Consider the following 26351-nt stretch of genomic DNA (forward strand, 5'->3'; position numbering starts at 1 on the left):
TCGACCCGAAACATCACCAATTCCTTCTCTCCCGAGATGCTGCCTGACCCGCTGAGTTATTCCAGCATTTTGTGTCTACCTAAGACTTAAAGATAGTCAGCATGGTTTTGTATGATGGGGGTCATGTCTTATGAACCTGATTGTGCTTTTTGAAGGAACCAAAAAGGTTGATGAAGGCAAAGCCATAGATGTCGCCTATATGGACCAGCAAGGGATTTGATAAAGTTCCGCATGGTAGACTGCTCTGGAATGTTTGATTGCATGGGAGCTAACCGATTGGTTAGAGAATTGGCTTCATGCAAAGAACCAGAGTGTGATGGTGGAAGATTGTTTATTAGACTGGAGACCTGTGATATTGGTGTGCCCCAGGGATCGGTGCTGGGCTCATTGCTGCATGTGGTTTATATCAACGATTTCGATGAGAATGTAATATACAAGGCATGATTAGAAGTTTGCAGATAACGCAAAAGTGGGTGGTATCGTAGATAGCAAAGATGGTTATTAAAAATGACAGCAGGATCTTGATCAGTTGGGCAGGTGGGCTGAGGAATGGTTAATGGAGTTTAATGCATTTGGGGAAGTTAAACCAGGGCAGGACCTTTAAGGTGAATGGCAGGGCACTGGGGATATAGGAGTGCAGGTGGATAGTTGCTTGCAAGGTAGATAGGGTGACAAAGGATTTTGTTACATTGGCCTTTATAAGTAGGGTATTGAGTATAGAAGTGGGAATGTTACCTTACAGTTGTACCATACGTTGGTGAGGCCGTATCTGAAGTATTATGTTCAGTTTTCCGTCACCCTGCTACAGGAAGGATGATGTTAAGCTGGAAAGAGTTCGGAGAAGATTTACAAGATTTGCCAGGATTTGAGGGGCTGACCTCGAGGGGCAGGCTAGAACTTTATACCTTTGAGTGCAGGGAGGATGAGGGGTTATCTTATAGCGGTGTTTAGGATCATGAGGGAAATAGATAAGTTGAATGCAATCTTTTACTCAGAGTGGGGGAATCAAGAACCAGGAGACATAGATTTAAGATGAGAGGGGAGAGATTTAATAGAAACCGAGGGAAAGCATTTTCACACAGAGGGTAGTGATATACAGAACGAGCTTCCAGAGGAGGTAGTTGAGATAGACACTATAACAACCGTTGAAAGACATTTGGGCAGGTCCGCCCCGGAGTCTCTGACATACTCCACCTTGCCTAATATTTTTTTCTAATGCTGCTTGGTTTTTTTTACACTACACATGTAAAAAGATGTTGAAGAGAATCCACAGTTAAGTATTTTCTCTTTCTTTATTTTGCAACAATCTAGCATGCAATTCAGAAGGCGTCAGTAATCTGTCTTCCTAAACTACTCAGTATTTTAAAATGTAGAAACAAAGAACTGCAGACGCTGGTTAATGCACAAAAGGACACAAAGTGCTGGAGTAATTCAGCACGTCGGGCAGCATCTCTGGAGCACCTGGATAGGTAACGTTTCGGGTCGAGATCCTTCTTCAAACTGAATTTCTTCAGTATTTCCACTGATTGCTATTGAGTGGGAAGCTTGAACTCAAATAAACAGGTGGCATTTTGCCGCATGACTTCTTTGCGATTTCCCCATGATGTCCTTCAACATCAAATTGATCAGGATTCCCTGTTGCCACACTCAGTCAAATGCTGATTCAAGGGCAGTAACTCGCGTCTTATCTTTAGAATTTAGCTCTGTGGTCCATATTTGGTTCAAGACCATAAAGAGGTCTGGAGCAGAGTGGGTCTGGCAAAATAGTAACTTGACAGATCATCAGTGAGTAAGTACTGATTCACAGCACCCTCAGAAATGCATTCTGTCATTTTGCTGATGATTGAGAACAGATTAACCAGGCACTAAATATACAGATTAGATATGTCCCGGTTTTTTTTGTGAACTGGATATACCCGGGGAGTTCCCCACAAAGTTTAGTATATGCTGTTGCTGTAACTGTTTGAAATCAGTTTAGTTGAAGGTGCAACTAGTACTGGAGTCCAGGTCTTCAGTATGACAGTTGGGATGTTGTCTAGAAACATAGAAAAATAGGTACAGGAGTAGGCCATTCGGCCCTTCGAGCCAGCACCGCCATTCAATATGATCATGGCTGAACAACTAAAATCAGTACCCCATTCCTGATTTTCCCCCATATCCCTTGATTCCTTTAGCCCCAAGAGCTATATCTAACTCTCGTGAAAACATCCAGTGAATTGGCCTCCACTGCCTTCTGTGGCAGAGAATTCCACAGATTCACAACGCTCTGGGTGAAAACGTTTTTCCTCATCTCACTCCTAAATGGCCTCCCCCTTATTCTTAAACTGTGACCCCTGGTTCTGGACTCCCCCAACATCGGGAACATTTTTCCCGATGTCCAACCCTTTAAGATCCTGTCCCATATCCTTTGCTATATTCTAGTGTTTTCAGCTATTTCTTCATATTATGTGGTGCACTGAAGCAACCAATTTTATTAGAAGACATGATTATTGAAGGAAAGTGAAAACAGAAATGAGCTATACACCAGTAAATTCTGATAAATTGTGCCAATGGTTTCTTCTCCTTGACCTCACAATGTCATTCATAGAAATTAAATTCTAATTATCTTGGCTCCTCTCATGTAGTTATATAGCAGTAACACTCCCAAAGTTAAGCACTTCTCAGTTCTGTATACTACTGCATTGTGCCACAGAAAGCTTTTGTTAAGAGAGAAAGCACACCACTATTTCCTTATGATTCCTACGGCAAGCAGCTGGATGCTCATGTAATGCCATTCAATACTCAGTTATTCCATTTTGATTAATTAATTAAAACATAGAAGAATAAATAAAATGTATTGCTTCTCTATTAATGTGTGTGGGGAGGAGAGGCATTAGGAAGAAATTAAGCTGCAAAATTTGCAGTTTGCCTAGAGTGAAATTATACAAATAACCGATTCAATTTTGTTTCTCCTTAAGCATTCGAATTTCACCAAGCCTCAAATTCAAACATTACACAAATAGAGCAGCAGTGTCTAATAACAGCCACCTATTGATGGAAGTGGAGTTCATAAAGACTTGCATTAAAAGACTTGGATCAGAAAGCCAGAGACACGAGTTTGAAGCCCTCCGTAACATTGGGGCTCAATAGTTTCAATTGTAGTGAAAAACCAAGAATCCGTTGTTTCTTTTAAAAGAAAATTTTGGCTCCGTTGTGGAACCACGCAATCTCACAGTACAAAAATTCTGTGATGACCAACATTTATTGGCCATTCCTGACTCCCCTTAAAATGAGAAGCTTGCAGAGGAAATTTAATAGTCATCTGCAGTTGAGAGCCCAAAGTCAGGTACAGACTGGGAAAGGAGGACAGATTTCCTCCTCAGATGGAAATCAATGAACCAAGTGGATTTGTAATGGCATCCATAACACAGCACAGTCGGTAATGGACTGAATGACATTTTGTGCCGTGAAACTCTATGGTTCCTCTCTATCGCAATGCCACAAAGGATTCTTAGTGCCCAATGCAGTGGTCTAATCAGGAGTTCATAATTATCATCCTTGATTGACGACAAAAATATTCATAGATCAGAGTTGAGTTCAATGCTGATTATCTACACTGATAGCATATTAAGAAAGCATTTCTAACATCTAATTTTCAGAAGGAAATGTGAAGTTAACTTTCATGAAGTAATTGTATGGACCAAACATTTTTTACTAAAATTAAATTACATTTCAGTGAATGCAAGTTTTGCCATACATTTACAGTACACTGATAGCACTAGATACAATGCAGCCAGCCATGGTGAAGTTCCAAGTAGCGTGCCTGAAGCTATGCACTTTTCATTAGAGCACACGGTATACAATTGTGCATAAGTCATGATGATGAATTTATTGTGTAAAGTGAATTGACTGATACACATCAAAAGGATTTAATATGCATGTGTACACTTGTCTCTTTCAGCATCTGCTACTGAAAAATCAAAGGCAAAATAAGTAAGCATCTTCCTGAGTCAGCACACATGCTCTCGCCCAGCAAGTCCACTCGTGCCTTCATATAGCAATAACTAGCCCGAGTTAAGGCTTGAAGGGAATGTGGAAAGGGTCTGAGTATAGGCATACAATAAGCAAGCTGCCACACATTAACCAATAACCGAGCCATAAGCAAACAGCCCAATTAAGAATAAGGGGTAGGCCATTTAGAACTGAGATGAGGAAAAACTTTTTCAGTCAGAGTTGTGAATCTGTGGAATTCTCTGCTTCAGAAGGCAGTGGAGGCCAATTCTCTGAATGCATTCAACAGAGCTAGATAGCGCTCTTAAGGATAGCGGAGTCAGGGGGTATGGGGAGAAGGCAGGAACGGGGTACTGATTGAGAATGATCAGCCATGATCATATTGAATGACGGTGCTGGCTTGGAGGGCCGAATGGCCTCCTCCTGCACCTATTGTCTATAATTCCTTGTGGAAGGGATGGAAGAATTCCACGTAGACCATGACGACAAATCTGGAGTTCAAAGGTGGACTGACAATGAACTGGGTTGTCTTTTCAGTAATCAAGCTGGTGCCAAGTGCACTGCACCAAACCAGGATATCCTGAGGAAAAGTGGGGAAGAGAATTGAAAGTTGGAGTCCAGGATCACCATTAACTCTGTCCAGGCATGCATTTTGCTGTGTAGGTGTTAGTGGAGGGAATGCATTAGATTGCTTTCTCACTGCAGATGTCAATCATATATATCTCATCCACGTCATCCCTCTGGACAGCAAGTAACTGCCAGTGGGGAAGATTTCAAAGTAATGTTAGTTAGCCTGCTGACAAATGAGTATCAACTATGCAGAGCACCAGCTGTTCAAGCATTTGGTCGTCTGGCACTGATGTAAAGCAAAACCACAGCAACCTGCAAATCTCATTGTGCAGCATCTATTTGTTCCACGTTCTATGCACAAAGGAGACCAAACTACGTGGGCAATGCTGCACTTTATGGACACACAAAATCAAGACCCACGCAATCGTAAATTGAACAATAGTAGAGCAGAAATAATTCTAAAGTAGCAAATTACTTAAGTGCAATGCTTAAACACATAGCACAGATTAAATCTATAGGCTAGGTTAAAATATAGTAATATCTTACCAAAAGTTATGAAGTGATTGACCTATTTTGATGGAAGATTGTTTGCTCTTTGGTTATCATCTTTCAACCATTAACATTCATCTAAAAATCTGGAAAGCCTAGTTTCTAGCCACATATAACAATTTCATTTGATCTCCCAAAACCAGAAAATACTGTAAACATATATGTCTTCGATCAGAAACACTAATCTGCTCTCTCTTTTCACAGATGCTGCTTGACCTGCTGACTGTTTCCACCATTTTCTGCTTTTATTTTAGATTTGCACTTACTTTTTTTGGATTTCACCTGTTATCTGAAAGAGAGCACCACTACACAGCACTCCCTCTGAGCACAATGCACTGAAGAACTTGAGCAAGTTTTGACCCCTCAACTTTTGATTCATTGTGCTGAAATCTGGAAAATTGAACATACAGGTAGGTGGCAAGTAGGAATATGAGCTGGGAAATTGATCTATACTGTTTGTTTATTTTTGTCACATGTAACGAGATACTGGGAAGAGTACGCATGTAATGGATCATTCAGCCTTTGAACCCATGTTTTGTTCAGCTGGATTAGTGCTGGTCTATACTTTAATTCCATTCACTTGTATTTCTAATAATTTCAGAAAAAGCTTGTATCCGGGTGCTGTCCAGTTAAAAAAAGACTAGGTATCAGAAGTCTGAGAAGATTAGACAAGATAGACTATTAAGCATCATCATATGTACGGTTTAAAGCATACCGACCGGCTGTGTCATGGTCTGACCCAGAATTGTGAATGTTCCAGAATGAAGGATGCTGCAGTAAGTGGTGGATATTGCCCAGATTAGTATAATGAAAGGTTCCACAGTAAACACTGCCTCAAGACGACAGCTAATATCATTAAAGACCCACACCACCCAAGCTACAGTCACAACTTGCTGCTACTATTGGCCAGAAGGTACAGGAGCCTAAAAATCATTACTTCTATGTTTATCTCATCAACCATCAGGTTTCATGAACTACCCTGCACAAGCCTAACCACGACCCTAACTCAGCAGCACCAAACCACTTGGGATTTTGCACACACTATGGTTGCTCTACATATTTTAGTTATTCTTTTACCGTCATTGGCTGGTTTACTTAGAATAAGGCAAAAGAGGAGTTGCTAAGAGAAACTGGCTAAATATTTTCTTCCCACGTAGAAATATTTTTCAGTAGAAATTTCCTGATCAGTACTACCCTGCCTGCATTAGGATAGGTCTTCTGTTCTTTATAGCATAAAGTTAACTGGTACTGGATACTTTTATTCTCGTATAAGGTTTATACGAGAATAAAATTATTCAGTACCAGTTAACATCGAGATATAAACTTCAAAATATACCCGTAAATTGAATTTAGATTGTATTTATCCCATCCGTGGCAGCTCTGATCATAATCAGACTAGGTCTTCAGATTTTCCATTGCGAATATCTTTCATCATCTGCTCAAATACTTCAGTATCATCAATCCCAGGACCAAAATTCCAATCATCTCAATCAGATCTTGGCTACTGTTAGTACAATTTCTCCATTCCAAAAGTGATCTTGAATGCCAGAAAAATAGCTTGTCTTCCAAAACTAAAACTGAAACTTTAATCTGGTGCTACTAGTGTTACATTTTTGAAATTACTGTAATTCTGGATTTTTTAAATTCAAAACTATTGGTGTGACAAACTGAAAATAGAAATAATATAGTTAAAATAAATTTCAATATAATATGGGCACAACATTGAAACCACGTTTCTATTAATCCCGTTCTCCCTGCTTATCCAAATTTTCCCGACAACAAGCATTCATGCGGAGAAGACCAGGAGGGTTATTGTGGAGAAGGGCAGCAGGTAATAAAGTACTTTTTAAAGAAGTCTATTTTTGCAAGGAAACAAGTGACACTTTGCATATAGCAAAATCCCATAATAGCAATATAATGAATGACAATTTGTCTTCTTAATTGTTATCGTTGATGGACTATATACCAGCAAGGAAACTTATCCCATCCTCAAAGCATTATTTTTTTTAATATTTCAGTGGGATCTTTAGCATTCACCCCAGGATACATTGGACCAGTTCCTCCACTAGTGCAATGCTCTCTCACACTAGTATAAGAAAATAACTGCAGATGCTGGTACAAATCGATTTATTCACAAAATGCTGGAGTAACTCAGCAGGTCAGGCAGCATCTCAGGAGAGAAGGAATGAGTGACGTTTCGGGTCGAGACCCTTCTTCAGACTGAAGAGCTCTCTCACACTACACTATTTTCTCTCCGTTCACAATTTACACAAATTTTAAGTGTAACTTGAGCCACTATCCTCTAATTGAGCCATTGTATGAATGCTAAGGTAACAGAAAAGCAGGGAAGAGATTTTTTTTCTACACTTATCAGTACCTTCATTGCTGGGTGGAAGGGAGGGAGGGAGGGAGAGCCCTGGAGCTACTTGCAGAAAGAATTTTCAGTAATGAGTTATACTCCCTTTGCTGTCAATGCAATATTTTCAGTCTGAAAACTAAATCATTCTACTTCAAATCGAAAACAAAGTAGGTTTATCCCTGCTTGTGTAATTGATTTTATTGCAAATTTCACACACTTAGATTTCCCTTTTCTTTCTTCTCCTAAAGAATGAGTTTTGCTCCTTTCCCTGATGTATAATTTATCCATTTTGTAGGTTGTGCTAGTTGTTATTAAGCTAATCCTTTTCATGCCCATCCACACTTGCCTTTGAGGTGTGCTGATTTGTTTTCATGTACTCTTGCAATCCTTGTGTTGAAGATACCCTCACTGTGCTATTAGGAAAGACTCTGTAATGTTGAATATTTTCAATTCAGGATGGACAGACACCAAGAGAACCTGAAGATATTGTAGCCAGTAGGCACCTGCTGCCCTCGTCTTGTTGGGTGGTGGAGATCTTTTGGTATGTCAGGTTGGTATGTCAGGTGGACCTGAACTGTCCATTTTCTTGGTCTTTGGCTCCTACGAATATTGTGCTGCAACCACCCAGTGTTGTTGCTCAATAGATCTGTAGTGATACTCATTCCTTGTTTCACAATGATCTGATTCTCTTCCCTCTTCATATCTTTACACTCCTTTCCTGAGGTTTGTCCCTCTGAATATTTATTCCCCACCATAGAGAATTTTATTTCTCATATTTCTTCCCTTAACAATGCTTTACAAGCCAAATGGACCAGCAAAAAATGGAAAGGGCGAAATTACTATAGGAAGAATTTCAAATGTTCAAACGCAAAACTAAATAAGCTACTATTTCAGTTCAGAAGCAGATGTGTAATTATATATAAATCAATACATAAATCCAACAATATAATTCACATTAATTATAAAGCCCTTATAAATTGTAGACTTCCACCCATTATATTTCAAATCTACCCATGATATAAAGTATTCTCGTGTCAAGTCTAACCTCAATCACTGTTCTTGTTGCATCCCAAAATCATGGATTATTGCCATGTGTTGACAAATTCATGATCTTGATCACTTTCTCCATCAGCACTAACCCACCATCTCAAGGTTGTCCCAGATGGCAGGTCCAATTTATCCTCTGAAACACACCATGCTTCAAAAGAATATTTCCGTTCGCGTATCAAAGATCACAAATTTCAGCAACTCCAATCCTGGTGCTCTTGTGAACATTTCGTACCCTTCAGTTTCCTGACCCCCATCTCTCTCAGTGTTACCTCTTAACATGTTTCCATGATACCTTCTGATCTTCCCCTCATTAATTCCAAACTTACTATCCTATGTCCCCCATTTTAGTGAATTTCAAGTCCAACATGATGATGAGGTCTTCTTCTGTCATCCTCGCTTCAATATTAATTTCTTTGGCTCGGACTTTCCACCCCCAAACCCTTTCTTCCACCTTCAGAATTCCCATCCCACTTTGTCCCGTCTCTGTGGCCTAATCCCCGTCCAGATCTATTTTTGCAACTGCCAATTGGCCACTTCAATTTTTCCATTCCCCCATTGACTTTAACTTACTCTCTTCTGAACTTGCAGCACTCTCACTCAAAAAGTACCAACCAAAGGTTGTCTTCAAACCTGCTGACGAGGGAACTGTTGTGGTTGTTTGGAAAACAATCTAGTAGGGGATGAATGCTATCTTACGAGGCTATTGTGTGCTAGACAATAGATAATTTTGGCCTAATTTCTGCCTGTGGTCTTCCCTCCACAGCCTTCGGCCTCATAGACCCCAAACAGGCACATCCTGCTTGTAACTCCTGCAAAGGTTGTGCTTCTAGTAGACTCTTTGTTTCAGCCTGTTCCTGTTTCACAGAACTTAATTTTTCTGACTATGATTCTATTCTCTCATCCATTTGACACTCTGCTGATTTCCAGATTCCTGATCCTAACTGGCTAATTTTCGCTCAGGTGTCCAGTTTCTCTCTATTCATGTTGAAACAAGGAACTACAAATGCTGGTTTCCCGTTTCGCGTCGGGATCCTTCTTTAGACACTCTATAATCATCATTCAATACGAGGATGGCCCGAAAGCCCTTCAGCTCTTTCTTGGACAGATGCTATCCATCATCATCCTCCACCATCCTCTTACTTCGATGAATTAATGAGTACCTCTAAATTCAGTGCTCTCAATGATGTGTCTTCTACAATGAGTGAACCTGATGAACCAACAGTTGTCTGTCACTTTACTTCTTCCTACTGCCACTCTGACCACCCCGTATTTGCCTTCCTACAGTTTCAACGAAGGTGAAAGTAAACTCAAGGAACAGCATTTGACCGTCTTACTAGATATGTTACAACCCTCAGGATTCAGCAATGAAGCCAAAAATTCCAAATAAGCTACTTTTCAGTCTGTATCACAACTGGCCATCAACCTGTAATGTTAATTCATGTTTCCCTTCTCCACAAAAGGTGTTTGGCTGTTGGGAGCAGTATTTCCTCAGATTTCCAGTAACTGCAGTATTCTGTACCTCATAGTTCCAGCAGTTTGTCCCCCTTGGTCCTCATTCATCTCCTCTTAAGATCTCCTCCAGACATATCATCGGTTATTAACAAACACTCGACACACTCTTCCAGCCAGCTCATCATCAGTTGCAACACATACTTTCTTGGTCTCTGCTCTATCTCTGTTTTCTTCTCCCCACCCCTCCCCCGTTCTCTGCAGCTTCAACCATGATTATGTCCTGAATTTGCCCAGTTCTGATGAGAAGTCATCAACTTGAAACATTAACTCTTTCGCTGAACACAGCAAATCAGAGGTTTTGGCGTCGGACTGTTCAGAAATTATGATTGTCTGGCACCTGGTTCAGCTCATAACATTGGAATGTGAGCCAGGGTTCAGACAGCAGGCAGGACAGGTGAGGGCAGAGCCCCGGTGGTGGGGTTTACGGAGTGCTGCCAAGATCCGGATTTGGACCGACAGTGTACAGCTGGCACTAGGGCCTAGAATACCACAGATCAGGAACACAGGGAGGCTTGTGGCTAGAGCCAAGGCCTGGTGTGTTTGTATATTCCAAGCTCTTTTTTAAACTCATGGGTTAATTGGAAATTTGATTTTATTGCCAACCTTCTCAAGAGGCATATTAAAACGGTGTGTCGATATTGTAGGAGCCATTTATGCTTAATTCAGTTATTGTTATTGTGTTATGGCCATGTTTTAATATTTCTAGTTTATGTCTTTTTTGCCTGCTTGTGGGTGTGACTTAATGCCAAATGTCTAGATGGGAGGAGGCTAGTGTGTCGACAGAGGTTGTGGGTCAGTTTTGACTCGGAGGATGGTGAGCATACAGTTCTTAGCCACACGCGCTCGTACCACATGCGCTCGCACCAGCTATATTTGTAAGAACCATACGGTAATAACTGCAAGAATTCTGAGATATTGTTAGAAGAAGAAACAGTTGATAAAGTACGGAAAGTGATGAATTACTCTTTGATTTGTGCTATTTTAATAAAACCTAACTAATGAAGAAAAGAAGTTTGGAAGATTCGTTTTTGTCATATCAGGGTGCGACGTGTGCGTAAGCTATAACTACATTTCATCCCCGAGAAGTAATGGCTATCGAAGTGGGATTTCGAGATGGTATAGAAACTGCCATTACAGATATTAATAGGAGTAACATCCAGCAGTCCGTACAATCTGCTAGCTAAGTACCACCAAAGTCCCACGAGTGGCAGATTATCAGAGTTTTACTGTATTTCTGTATTTCCAGCTTTTCAATTCAATTTTCCAGCACTTCTTTTTTCCTTTCAGCTTACTTTCTACCTTACAGGTGTTGCACAGTTAGTTCTCCTACAACACATTTCCATAGCACTAATTGGTTCTAATGCAACTGATGAATTGAGAACCATTATTTGTATTACACAGTGGACTGGTTACAACTTGATTTCAATCAGGAGGTGGTGAACTAGTTCCGTTATTTTTGGAAATTGACAAGCTGAAAAAAAGGCTGTCTTGGCTAAAAGAAAGTCCAACATTTACAGACAATATTGTCTCTTAAGAACACAGCTGCTAGCTTCAAGGTGGGTGGCCATAGAAATTGACAAGCCATGGCTTCTATGAACACTTGTGAAAGGAGACTCTACAAACAATGTAACTTGCAACCTTTAGTATTTTTCGCTTGCAACAAAAATAAACCCGTTGAAAATTGAAGAAAATTATTTACGAAAGTCTTGCGGGAAAAATAAAGTTTGTATGGCGAGTTTTAAACTCTCCAGTCCCTAATCACGTGTCCCCATTGACACAATCATTTTTACAACACAATTTTCTACAATGCAAGGTTTCTTAGGAACACAACTACTATGTTATAGAACTACCTGTATTTAGATGCCTGCACTATATTAAATGCTCCATCCCTTAATCCCTCTGCAATGATTAAATAATGCTCAGACAGCCTGCTTGAATGGCCTGCAATTGCAGATCGGGGACAGGCTATGGTGCACTAAGTTCCTGCATAAATTTGTTGTGGTGTTCTGACTAAAAATGATGATTAGGACTGCAAGGCTGCATTTTGGTTTTTACTATACAACATGAACCATTCAGAGCTAATATAAACACTTTCACAACCTACAACAAACCAAAGCCCTTACAGGTATAGTTTATTATTTTGTCACAGTGGAAAGATAGGCTGCTTACATATTTATCAGTTCCAATCTGGATTTCAAAATAGACCCAAAGGTAATAGGTTCCCCAGTATTTCACCTTTTGTGCATCACACCTCATTCTGGCAACTCAGCAATCTTATAACACTTTGAATTTCTCTCCCTCTATTTTCATCCTAAGTTTCTTCCCACATCCTCTCAAGAGTAACCTTTCTGCTCCATCTGGGTTAAATTTTAATCATACTAGCGGCACATATAAAGGTAAGATTCCGTCTATAAAAAATAACCAATTAAATAATCATTAATACAGTGTGGGCAAAAGGCATCTTGCCAAACACATTCTAAATGAACTCCAGCAACATCAGTACACCTTTATTCATCTGGGCTAAGCTAAGGAAGTTGTCTTTCCCTTTTCCCACAGAAGATGCAAGACTTCAAACATAAACTCAGTCAGATCATTTGACATATTCATTTCATTAATCTCAATGATGATCAATTTTGTTTGAAAAAGCTGCATTTATACCATTTCAACCACAATAATCTGCAGAGATAAGATATTGTGACATGATAAACAGCACTATTGTTATTCAGATGCATTATCTTACTTGTTGCTCAGACACAATACATTAATTTGAGACCAACTAGCAAAGAAAGATGCTTCAATAAAGTGACAACCAGCTGGTTTGATTTTGGTAATGTAAACTCAAAGAACTGCAGAAAAAGGCACAAAGTGCTGGAGTAACTCAGCACTAACCCGCTGAGTTCAGCACGTGTCCAATTTTGTTAAAATTGGCTGAGGGAACATTGCTGGTCAAGACACAAAACTCTGTTGTCCTTCCAATTATTCTTGGACTTTTAGCATCCATGCAAACCAGCAGATTTGATGAATGGTCAAATATCTCACCTGAAAGATCACAGGTTCTCAGAACCCAAGCTAAACTGCTAGTCTCGTCTTGGATTGGAGTTTGGGTTCCACAACTTAGCGATTCAAATTCGAGGATGCTACCAATGTGATCACACACAGAGCGCTGGAGGGATTCAGCGGGACAGGCAGCGTTTGCAGAAGGGAATGGATAGATGATGTTGTGAGTCGGGACCCTTCTTCAGACTGAGAGGAGCGGGGGCAAAAAGAAAACTGGAAAAGAGGTGTGAACATGACTAAGCTGGCAAGTGATAGGTGGAGGTAGACACAAATGCTGGAGTAACTCAGCGGGACAGGCAGAATCTCTGGAGAGAAAGAATGGGTGACATTTCGGGTCGAGACCCTTCTTCAGGCTGGTGATAGACGGATGCAGCTGGGGGAGGGGGTTGTTGATTGGCAGATGGGTGGAGGTACAAAGACTAGACGTGGAAAGGAGACAGAAAGGTCAGATAAGGAGAGAAGAGAGAAATGTAAAACCGGAGGAAGGGATATGATTGGAAAGGGACAGAAATGGAAGAGGCCTTTTGAACAAAAACCCGTACACTAGAAGTTTGAGAATTCCATGAATGTACTGCCATGAAACAAACATTGGTTTTAAGTCTGGTGGAATAAAATGTTTATGGTAGAGAACTAAATTCCATTATGTAAATAAACTAGTTAATTTAAAGAGGCACATTACGTGCACTGTCTACAAGGCTCAGAAAGAGCTTTTGTTAACTCTGCTATGTAACTGGACCCTTCTCACAGTTCTATATTAATTACTTCTGACGTTCAACCTGTGGGTTTTGAATGTCAGAGTGCCAGCTCCTCAGACTACTGAAGCTGGCTGACATGCCAACAGTACATTTATCCAACTGAGAAAATGTGGACCAGGCATTTCAGAGCGTTGTCCACTCACAACATTAATACTTAAAAATGAAGAACACAGCTTTGTACCCACACACTTTTGTAGTCCCCATTTTCCTTCCTCAACGGTTTAGTTTAGTTTATTATTGTCACATGTACAGTGAAAAGCTTTTTGTTGTATGCTATCCAGTTAATGAAATTACTATCATCAAGCCGTCCACAGTACAGATACGGGATAAAAGGTATAACATTCAATGCAAGATCAAGTCCAATAATGTCCGATTAAAGATAGTTCAAATGCCTCCAATGAGGTAGATGGGAGGTCAGGACCGCACTCTAGCTGATGAAGACAGTTCAGTTGCCTGATAAAAGCTGGGAAGAAACTGTCCCTGAAACTGGAGGTATGTGTTTTCAGACATGTACAATAATGGCAGTTTTATTTTTGTTCAATAAAAAGCTAAAGAATCAACTTAGCTCCTCCAATCCAATTATTCAAGTTGGCATTTCATACAAATTAGACTATAATTTAACTAAATCAAAGTCTCGTAAACAGTGTAAATCTGAAATTGTTATCTGTAAGTTGCTTTAAAAAGGACTATGTTAACTTTTGTACATAATCAATTTAGTAGTTATTTCCATGCATTAATTCTACCAATTCAGGACAGCGGGAAGTAAAAGAAAATCCAAGCCAAGAGTTACAATCACGTTAAACTTTGCAGGAAGGCATGGTAACAAAATTAGATCCAGTTGTTCATAATTTCTTTATTGAGACGGTAAAATGTGCTACAAAAATAAGTATTGATGCAACGTGGCTCGGTTCCATTAGCATAACGAATTCATCAATTCTCAACATCTCAAATTTAATGCCGGGAGACAGAAAAATGGGAAGAACTTTTTTTGGTTCTGCAGATGTGGAAATCAGCAGGGCTGGACTTGAGTTCCAAACGGACTCCGCAGAGAACGTGCAGTTTTTTGCATCGCTCGGGGTTAGAAGGCGTGAACGACACTTAAGGGGGGAGAGCAAGACTTGCCACGTATTCTCCCTCCCCCTTCCCCCACCACCCACCCACCCAACCACTACACGATCCCTGCTAACCAGCAGCAAATATATATAACGGGGGGGGGGGGGAGAGAGAAGAGGCAGTGGGGGTCGACGTTATAGAAACTGCTAGTGTTGCTAGTTATACCTTAAAAAAGTTAAAATTAGTTGGGTTTACATTAATACTACTACCACTGCCTTCAATAAAACATCTCGTGGAGTCGGACGCTTTGTCTCTGTCGTAATAAGACGGTACTAAAGTTTGCAAACTCCTTTCATTACATCAAGAAAAATAGTTCCCTGGAAGCAAGGACAAGGGCAAATCGCCTAACTCCGATCACCCACCTTTTTTTTCCCTTAAGGAAGCGCGTTATTTTAGCACGTTATTGGGCATTTAGCACGATCGTGTTAAAGACAGTGATTTGGCGTAAACGTCCAAAACTCATCGCCAAAAGTTATTTTTTTAATAAAACAACACTGACGCCGCTCCCAGAGGCCAGTCAAAGCACCGCGAGGAAACCACGGACACATGGAGAGCGCTCTAAATGGGAATCAATTCGTGGTTAAGAAGAGAGGGGGGGGGGGGGGGTGGAAAGAGAGCGATTGGGGATAGGGATTGGGGGTAGGGAGAGGAAGGGGTGGTGGGAAATGTTTCCCGAGATTTACCTGCTGAGCGATAGATATGTGGCGTTGCGGAGAGGGTGCCGAGGGAATGAGAGGCGAGCAGGGATGGAGCACTCACTTACAGCCCACACTGAGCCTCTGCATGAGCCTGGAGGAGGGAGTTACTCTCTCTCAGTCCAGCAATTAACCCTTTCACACGCATCACAGTATCCACGCTGTGGGCGGGAGAAAAATAAAGTGTCCGGTAATTTCTGGACATGCAAACACGTAAATGATGTGTCCTTCACAGAATCTCATCTACCTCTTCTGAAATTTGAACCGTTCTCTACACTTCAGAAACAAGATATACGGCTGTACTTCAAAGGGTGTCAGGGTGGTTAGAACAACCCGGGCTAGTCTGACGAGACTGGTATATTTAACTTCTGTATGATTACATGTTTCAATGCTGGATAATTTTAAAAGGAAGCTGAAAATAGACTGCTATTCTTAATCCATCTTGAACAATTTGCTGGATCAGATGGGCAATTAGAAGTCAACCATACTACGGGCCTGGAGTTACATAAATAGGTTAAGGAAGACACACTCGTTAATAACAAGCTGACAATTTCACAGCTACCATTACCACTTCTACGTTTTATGCCAAATATTCAATAATAATCTATATTTTCCATCTACAGCAGTGGGATTTGAAAATATCTCTACATTGAGTTAAAGTTTATTATTGTCACATGCACATGAAAAGCTTTTTGTTTGGATGCTATCCAATCATATCAGATAATACTATACATCAATCAACCCAAACTCAAATGCAAGTCAACTCAAATGTTGAGTAAAATATCAGAGTGCAGAATATAGTTCTCAGCATTGTACTGCAACAATTCCAGAGGAAAAAGTTCAATTCTGCAATGAGGTAGGCTGGAAAATTGGGACTATGCCCTAGCTTATGGAAGGACCGCTACGGACCGATTAGACCTGGGTTCTTTAAAACGAATCCGTCATTTAGCTACTATACTACCAGAGTCCAACAGCTCTGACCCAAATTAGAAGATTTAATGTGGAGGAAGGAACTGCAGATGCTGGGTAACACTGAAGAAAGAAACAAGATGCTGGAGTAACTCAGCGGGGCAGGCAGCATCTCTGGAGTAAAGGAATGGGTGACGTTTCGGGTTGAGACCCAACTGTCAGAATGGGAGTTGAGCACCTTACTCACGCTAGCAAGCCAATGTAAAACTAACCACGTTGGTGGTCATCCTTTCAAATGAGACTGTTAAAATAGTTCTGGCTGTTTGGATAATCCTCATCAAAGGAGTTATTCCCCTCTCAGCTCTGGCTATTAAATCTCATTACTGTTTGCAACATCAATGGCACTGACCTGCACGAGTCTTTAAATGAGGGCCGAAAGAGGAGTCTTTACAATCAACTGTTATCTTACAATCAAGAGTTTGGGAAGACAAAATAAAAAGTAAAATGGATGTGAGATTGTAATTGAAGAGATCTCCAAAGTCAAGGGTACTTGACACAATAATGTCACCTTTTGAGCGTAGTGGCATTTGGTGAAATTCAGGGGGGCAACAAAAGCATGGAAGTAAGCTCCACGATTACATCAGCCATATAATCAAGTGTCTGATGATTATGCAAAAGTATTTGAGCCCTGTCTCAAGTGTTGTCTGGAAGGGTAATGAGCAGAAATTAGTTGTCAGTTTACACCATTTTGCCACCATCACACTGAAACAATCGATGTCAAGGAGCATTTAAATGTGGCATTCGCATGACTGAATGATTTACCCTGGACCTGGCGTGTTTACAACATCACCTGACTCATTCTGAACTTTCGGCTGAAAAAAGCAAATCTTAATAAATAGATAGAACTTTTATTTATCAGCCCAGATGCATCATCTAGGCGTGGGTATAAACAGTCTAGCCTCCATGCAAGTGCAGGCAAGTCCTGTCAAGCTGGGCCAATTAGAATTCTGCACTTGACCATTTGCACTTTCAAATATTCATTATTTTAATTCTGAAACATGCGCATTCCTGAAAAGACAGTAAAGCATTATTAACAGAGTAAAAGCTGACGGCTGCAATCCAACGTCAAATTAGAATGAACAGGTGAGCAGAAAGCAATTTAGACAAGTATAGGACTGGAAGGCAATTATTATCAATGCTGAGATTTGAAATATCCTGCAGGTAGGGTGGGCAAACACTGAAAGGCAGAGTTTAATAAGAGCAAATAAATAGCTGCTTTCCAACACAGCAGTACGAGTGCTCTCAAGAATTTAACATAAAAGAGAATTAGATGCGAAATAGCCTCACCATGACCATGTCACCTCCAAGTTACATTACCCTTATTTGAATATACAGCACTGTATTCTCACCCTCATTGCATCAAATTCCTGCAGCTCTCTAGCTAGCAGCAATGTGGGAGCAACTTTACCACATTCCCAAGATAACAAGAGGGGAGATAGCAAAAGAGAAAGAGGGAGAGAAAGCAAACTCAAATTTAATTATTATAGCAACACACTAATTTTACCTTGACACTTATTTAAAGAAATGATAAAGAGAAATGGTACCACAAACAATCTGTAATGGGCAAACATTGTTTGTTTTTTACTAAAAGCAATTCGCCAAATGTTTTGCAATGCTCTTCATAAACAAATTCCAAGATAAAAGATCTGCAAAGCCATACAGGATTTAAAAGTAAATAGTCTCCTTCTGGCAATTTCTGAGCTAGTGAAAAATGTGTAAAATTAACATGCATAAGTTCCAGTTATATTAGGTCAAGAGTATGGACCGCATACTAAAACATTGTGTTAGAAACAGATACATTTATGGATAGTGCCAGAACAGATGGCAATTTCCAGAATCCTTCAGGAGATTACAGCAAGAAATGATGAGGTATGCTTATGAGGAATTCATAAATATTACGAGTTCACCAAAAGCTTAATGTACAGTGTGCATACTCAATATACACAAATAGAGCTCCAAGGTAGACACAAAATGCTGGAGTAACTCAGCGAGTCAGGCAACATCCCTGGAGAGGAATGGGTGACATTTCGGGTTCTTCAAACCCAAAACGTCAGTCTCGACCCGAAACGTCACCCATTCCTTCTTTTCAGAGATGCTGCCTGACCCGCTGAGTTACTCCAGCATTTTGTGTATACCTTCGATTTAAACCAGCATCTGCAGTTTACTTTCTGACAAATGAAGCTCCAACCTTACTTCAGGATCAGTTGTGCCAATGTCAGTAATGGGAAAATGCTCAGAATTCTCACAATGTAGATATTAAAAGCCAAATAAATCAAGATGAACATAGAAGCAACATGTTACTCATCACAATATTGTTAAATCCTTCCAAAGAATTGTTAATTATTTGCTATTGAATCCTTTGGATACATACAAATTTTTGGAAAAAAGTTTAGTATACTTAATCAAATTACAAAGTGTGTGTAGCATCAGTAACAAACTGGCTAATTCAACTTACATTTTATAAGAACCACCCCAACTAAGAACAAATTCTAATATCATGGTTGTTCTGGGCATGATGCTAGTTAAACCTTAACTAACAAATATATTAAAAATGGTACATTGTGACATTCTAAATGTCATTATAATAAATGCAAAACACCAATGATTGATAAATGATTCTTATCTGTAATGAGAAATTGAAAACCTCTCCTGCCAACTACAAATTAAGCAAATGACATTCAAACACAGTCACCAAAGTCGGTCTTCACTGCACAACAATTAAATAAGGTTAGTACATCATGTGACTTATTCAAAGCAGCGTTGGAGGTATTCTGGTAGTATATAAATGTTAGGAGAAGTGCTGTCGGAGTAAGTTTCCCCTACTTTCCCCTGTTTTCACAACAGGCCAGAAAGTAAGTTACTGCCTGGCTTGACTAGGGGATCTTTTGTATGGCAAAATGATTAGTGTCAGTGTAACTGATGTCATATTTAAATGTATCACGTGTTACTATAGTCAGAAAGGTCCGAGGACAAATGTTGCCAGGGAAAAGGAATGGCGGACAAATAAACCAAAGCGTTTATGTTTAATGTCCTTGAAGCATGTTTATTACATTCGTATCAAGGCAAGGATCTGACATTGGCGACGAGGATGTAACTTTGTGGTGGTACACACCTGTGTTCTTCATGTAGTGCTAACAAAGCTGAGGTCAAGGATGATTGAGTTGGCTCACGAAGAACATTTAGTTGTTGGAACTAAACAAAATCTTTACATAAAAGTATTGTGGCCAGGGATGGAAAAAGATGTAGAATGACATCTGAGGTCATGCCATGGATGTCAGATGGTAAGCAGACCCAATCCACCTGAGCCACTAGGAAGCACATTGTTACCCACAAGTTCATGGGAAGATGCTGCTGTAGATTTTCTAGGCCCACTTCCATCAGGAGAATCAATACTAGTTGTGATTGATTACTGCAGCAGATATTTAATGAATGCGATAATGAAGTCTACAACATCGGAAAAGACTGTGGTGGTTTTGATGGAAATCTTTGCAAAAAACGGTCTACCAGTGACATTATATTCAGACGATAGGCCTCAGTTCATTTCTCAGAAGTTTGCTGACTACATGAAAACATAGGTGCATACCATCACAAAGTTACACCAAAGTGGGTACAAGCTAATGGAGAAATGGAACCTCAGAACCAATCTCTCGAGCAGAGGTTGAGAATTGTCAAAGCAGAAGGCAAAGATTGGAAGGAGATGCTCTTATCATATGTGGCAGAAAATAGTTTGCACCACTCAGCACAACAGGGAAGAGTCTGGCAGAATTGTTTGGAAGGAAAATCCAGACCAGTGGGGTACCAAGGGTTAGTGAAATGGTAAATGATCAAAAAGTGAGAGATCATAATGCAGAAAAGGGACATCAAAGCTCTATGCAGACAGGAGGTGCGGTGCCAGACCATCAGATGTGATGGCAGGAGATGAGGTGCTAGAGGGGAGAGAAAGTCCAAGCAAAATGGACACACCCTGCTTTCCACAACCATACACAGTGGTATCCAGACAAGGGAATATGATTACCGTTAGGGTTAGGATTCGCCAGAAGGAGTCAAATATGATAGAAGCACATCAGATGTGAAAAGGTATCACCGTTGTGAACGTCCAAGGACACTGCAAACTGACATTGAGACTGTGGGGGATCAGACTCAAGACTACCAAATTGAAGAGCCAAAAATGCACGAGTCTGAGGTGGAGACCACGCAAAACCAGAATCGAGAAGATGAACTGGTGGAACAGGACATGACATATCAGAATCCAGTACCCAGTGCAGAGGCAGTGGTCAGACCAAAACATCAGAGAAGACCACCCAAGAGTTATGAGGACTATGAGATGTATTAACATGTGAAAATTATGCGTTATCAATGTAACAAATGCCATATCCTAAATGGTGTTGGAATATTCAGTTTACAATGTGATGATGCAGAGATCCTTTTTGTTTGATAAGGGTATCTGACGTCACATTTAAATGTATCACGTGTTACTATGAGTCAGAAAGGTCAGAGGACACATGGGAAAAGGAATGGTGAACGAATAAATGAAAGTGTTTATGTTCAGTGTCCTTGAAGCGTGTTTATTACATTTGGATCCAGGCAAAGATCTGACAATTAGGGCATCTTTTGTATGCAGTGAAATATCTTTGTAGAAACAATGAATTGCAGCCTTTTGTGCTTTTTTTTGGTAAACCAGCATCTGCAGTTCCTTGCTTCTATAAAGTTATTTTACTGCAGAATAAAATTCCACCGGGTAAACGGTAGAAACAACATCATGGTCTTTGATCTAACACTACGTCTTGCATTCCTTTTCCCCTCTGGCGTGAGTAAACCTCACTTCATGTCTCATCCCTTTTCTGTCTGGTCACTGTATCAGTTAGCTTTTTGTCACAATTTTACTGTAACAAATACATAATTTTGAATGACATTCTATATGATTAAACCCAATTTTAGTAGTTACAACGGGGTACACCAATTTTGGGTGTGAAGGAAATTCAAGAGTGGCATAGACACGGTCAACAGGATACCTCTGAACTGGGGAAATATAAACTTTAAAACATTTCAGCTCTGTGTAAATAGACAACTCCTGATCGCCAGTATTTCTAAAAGCTTCCCTTCTAAGCCTCCATTTTACCACAATATTGCGAATGCCACAGCTCTGTGGATAATCTCTTGCTTTCTCTATATCTCCTGGTCACTATTCTCCCAGCTTTGTATATTTTCAGAGCCTTGGTTCTCATAAAGCACACTGGCATACTGCATTTTTGGTCAATTTATATTGTGGAATATAAATTGTCTGTTACTGTACATTTATCTCTAATATTCCAGATGCATTACTAATGTCTCAGGTTATGTGACCAAATATTACAGAGAGTGCCATGGGTCTACCCAAGAAAATGGTTAAGAAATGACACATAAAATTGCAAGTAGGTATACTATCCAATAAGTAAGATTTGACATTTTTGGGGGGGGAATCAAGATATCTTGCCCTCAAATTATTAATAATAAATCAGTTACTATCCTGAGTAACATGTTACCTGTTAGCCATGGAAAGTTTCCAGTATTGTATAAAATAATGTACTATTTCACTTGAACAGATGATTGATGAGATTAGTCCATTGATTTTTGGGAGCACTATAACCTGACCTTGAATTGAAATGTTTAGTTAGGTACAAATAAAACATTGCATCACTCACAGAATCCATCAATCACAAGCCACTTCCAGTGAATAAGGCAAGATCCATCCTCCTCGATACCCACCCGAAATTCAAAATCATTCTGTGTATCAACAACCTGCGTTTGTAGTGCAGTGAAATATCGCAGGACATCTTGCAGAGTGTAATAAGAGAAAACAATACTTTTAAATTAAAGGGGAAGGTATCTCTCTTCTGGATTTGCAGTTGGGAACGAGAATCTTTAAATCTCAGGTGTTGATATTTCTGGAGCCAATATTGATCAGCAAGTATAGTGGGCAATAGGTAAATGAGATTTGCTCCAGACTCGCTGATGCTGGCAGTGTCTGTGACCATCCAGACTGTCTCTGGACTCTGGTTCAGATGAGTGTGGACCTCTGGGCAGGGTGATGAGCCCAGGGTGATATGGCCCACTGTTGGCGGTAAAATAATGATAATAGTGATTTTAATTTAGTTTACTTTAGAGACACAGTGCGAAAACAAGTCCTTCGGCCCACCGAGTCCGCACCAACCAGCGATCCCTGCACATTAACACTATGCTAGGGACATAATTTTACATTAATACCAAGGCAATTAACCTATAAACCTATATGTCTTTGGAGTGTGGTAGGAAACCAAAGATCTCGGAGAAAACCCACGCAGGTCACCGGGAGAACGTACAAACTCCGTACAGACCAGGATCAAACCCAGGTCTCTGGTGCTGAAAGCACTGTAAGGCAGCAACTCTACCACTGTGCCACCGTGCTGCCCTATTTAAATTTTGAATTTGGTATTTCCCTGCCCAAAATACAAATGGTAGTTTCAAACTACTTTTACTCTAAAAGAATTGTTTATTTAATTCTATCATCTGCAACTCAAAGCAAGCAAGATTCCAACTTAAAGCAAGCAATAATATCACAGGGTCTTTAACATCTACCAGAATGGATGAATCTGGTCATGGATAAATCAAATCAGGACAACAATATTAAAACATCAACTTACATCGCATATTCGGGTCTTGGTGGTAAGTCTGAACCCATTACTTTTCAAGTCAAAGGTAAGAGTTCTAGTACTAAGTGAAATTTTGATGACTACTTAAGAAGTGGCTGATAGACATTGGTTTTATGGTTCAAATAACATCTCTCAAATTGTAGTGTCAAATTGGACTACCTGCCCAAATCTATTTTGTAAGGTTTATACCCATAATGTTTTGATACAAAGAGTGTTACCACTGAGCCAGGAATCACGACTCTTATTAAAAGAGCAAAATCAACCCGAAATCAAATTCTATTTATGTATTGGCAAATGTTCCAGGATGTTTCACATGACTAATTGTTTAACATGGGTTGTAAATCCATGATGAATTTCATCACGAGTATTCCAGCACATGATGGGTACTTTCAAACCTAAAAACATATAAAAACAAACATAAAAAAACATAACATACAAACATTAAAAAATCATGGCTTGCCTCATCTATCGTGTTTTTAATTACATGTGCTAACTAGTGGGGATGCTCCGTGAGACAAGGTTAGGCTATAATATTCTATAGTCTCGGCTTGCTCGAGTTGTTAATTTAGGAAGAGGCTGAGGCCAAATATATTTTCTGGGATTTATTCCAAAATTGTAAAGAGATAGATTTTACTTAAAGAAGGAAAGTCTCGATGTTGCAAGATGATCTCTCAATATTCCATGACTACTACCCAAGAATGCACGTATACTTACATTTTTTAAAATCTTCTCCACCTTCCAAAATATATTTGGAAACCTCCTCGGAGCTTGGGAAAAGTCGAGTGCAAATGCAGAACCTTGTTTATATGGAGAGATGATTGCAAAATTAGATTATTGCCATGTAAAAGTTAAGGAAAATCCTATTACCAGATTATTAATTGGGTTATGCTTAGCTTTCTTGGCAGACTGGATGAACAGCAGGAGTTTCTTTTTATGTATTTAACTTTTGTGGGGCACATAAGGGAAATGTTTTCAATTCTTTGGTTTTAAATACCTCACACTGTCAGTAGTAACTTTAGAATTTCCATTTAAAAACTATCCCCCAATGAATTAAAGTAACCCTTTCTAAGTCTTGAGGCACAATAAATTAAAACAAACCAAACCAGAAAATAATCCCTTCAAGTATAGGTAAGGCCAATCTCCCTCAACTTCAGGCCACATAGATGGCCTCTAACGTTAGGCCTCCCTGAATAGGTTTCAGGTCAGGAATGGGTTGATTCTGTACCTATGCATTTCCCCCCAGAAAAGCTGTATACAGCCTCATAAAACCAGGCAAAATCAATACATAATTTATTCTTCTGACCAATCTCCCATGACATTTCACTCAGTTGTTTGCCACAGGGTGGATCTGATGGAATACTCATCTCAAAATACATTTGTTCACCTCTTACTTTTCCTATTCTCACAACTGCAGATACAAACCTGCTTGATTGGCAATGTGATAATTGCACCTTGCAACCTTTGTTACCAAAGAAAAGTGGCAGATACTAAAAGAATAAATGCCACTGAAACCAGATAAGAGAGAAAATCATGACAAAATGTACAAAATCACGAGGGGAACAGATCAGGTAGACGCACAGAGTGTCTTGCCCAGAGTAGGGGAATCGAGAACTAGTGGACATAGGTTTAAAGTGAAGGGGGAAAGATTTACTAGGAACCTGAGGGGTAACTTTTTCATGAAAAAGGATGGTAGGTCTACGGAACGAGCTACCAGAGGAGGTAGTGAAGGCAGGTACTATCACAACGTTCAAGAAACATTTAGACAGGTACATGGAAAGGCCAGGTTTAGAGAGATAAGGGCCAAATGCAGGCAGGGACTAGTGTAAATGGGACATATTGACCGGTTTGGGCAAGTTGGGACCAAGGGCCTGTATCTACGCTGTAAGACTCTATGAAAACAATATTATGTTGGGTGGTTGAAATTAAGCGGAAAGAAACTCATGTGATTCATAAACACCAGCAAAGTACTGTTGGACTACCTGACTTGTTTCTGTGCTTTACGTCTAAGGGACGATGAGGTTGGGAGTAACAAGTTGAGCCTTCACAACATTAAAAAATAAAATGGGAATTTTAATCAGTGATATTTCTAATTAATTTTACAGTATTTTGTGATGGGGGGAAAAAAGGGCTGAGTATTTTTGTAAACTTTCAGTTACTTCTTTTTAAACAAAACTCCAGGCAACAATTGGGCCACATTTCCACGATTCATTTTTTGCAGAGCCTATTTGTTACGTGCACAAAGCACCAAGAATGCTGGCACGTAATCATCGATGAAATACATTGCTACTTAACTATCCACCTGGTAGAAATATTGCTACTTAACTATCTACCTGGAACTCACTACAAGGACCAGGTTATCAGTCCTGTCTCAACTAAAATCTGATTGAAAACGAGATGACCTTTTTCTTAATCAACATCCACAGTTAGTTCAAGAGAGGCAAGGAAAAAAAAGTAAATTTTGGCCCTGAATATGAACAATTAAGCCAAATATTATACATTTCTCTGCCACAGTGGAAATAAGCTAACAGTATAAATCAGAAATAAAACATTCTAGGCTTAAAATTTATAGGCTTAAATTTTATTTTTTCATCTGTAAAAACTCATATAGCCATGTGACTGAAGAGCAGTATCATTTGATTAGCATGACACATTAATACTATTCTCCACATTGTATTACCATGAGTTAAATGGTTTTGGTTAGGTTAGAGATACAGGCCCTTCGGCCCACCGAATCAATGCTGATCAAGTCAAGTCAATTTATTTGTATAGCACATTTAAAAACAACCCACGTTGACCAAAGTGCTGCACATCTGACTAGGAAAAAAAAGAAACATACAGTGGCAGGCAGCCAAACACAACGGCGCGGCCATCTTGATCAGCGAACTCCGTACACTAACACTGTCCTACACACACCAAGGACAATTTTACTGAAGCCAATTAACCTACAAACCTGAACAACTTTGGAGTAAACCGAGGTGGGAGGAAACTGGAACACCCGGAGGAAACCCACGGGGAGAACGTACAAACTCCGCACAGTCAGCAATTGTGGTCAGGATCGCCCCCG

General features: G+C 39.9%; 1 protein-coding gene across 7 annotated transcripts in view; it reads right to left on the reverse strand.

Annotated features, from left to right (window-relative positions):
* The window catches only part of p4ha1b (prolyl 4-hydroxylase, alpha polypeptide I b), a 67431-nt gene that overhangs the window by 38484 nt on the left and 2596 nt on the right, over positions 1–26351 (reverse strand). For 5 of the 7 annotated variants that reach the window (XM_078428647.1, XM_078428645.1, XM_078428644.1 and 2 more), the window contains exon 2: positions 24002–24084. The exons of 1 other annotated variant lie outside the window; for it this stretch is intronic. The gene's annotated coding sequence lies outside the window, so the exon portion shown is untranslated. Of the gene's footprint in view, positions 1–15638; positions 15752–24001; positions 24085–26351 lie in introns of those variants that run through there. One more of the 7 variants, XM_078428642.1, reaches the window with a different exon arrangement.

The sequence above is a fragment of the Rhinoraja longicauda genome, chromosome 35 (genome assembly GCF_053455715.1).
Source record: "Rhinoraja longicauda isolate Sanriku21f chromosome 35, sRhiLon1.1, whole genome shotgun sequence".
Taxonomy (NCBI): domain Eukaryota; kingdom Metazoa; phylum Chordata; class Chondrichthyes; order Rajiformes; family Arhynchobatidae; genus Rhinoraja; species Rhinoraja longicauda.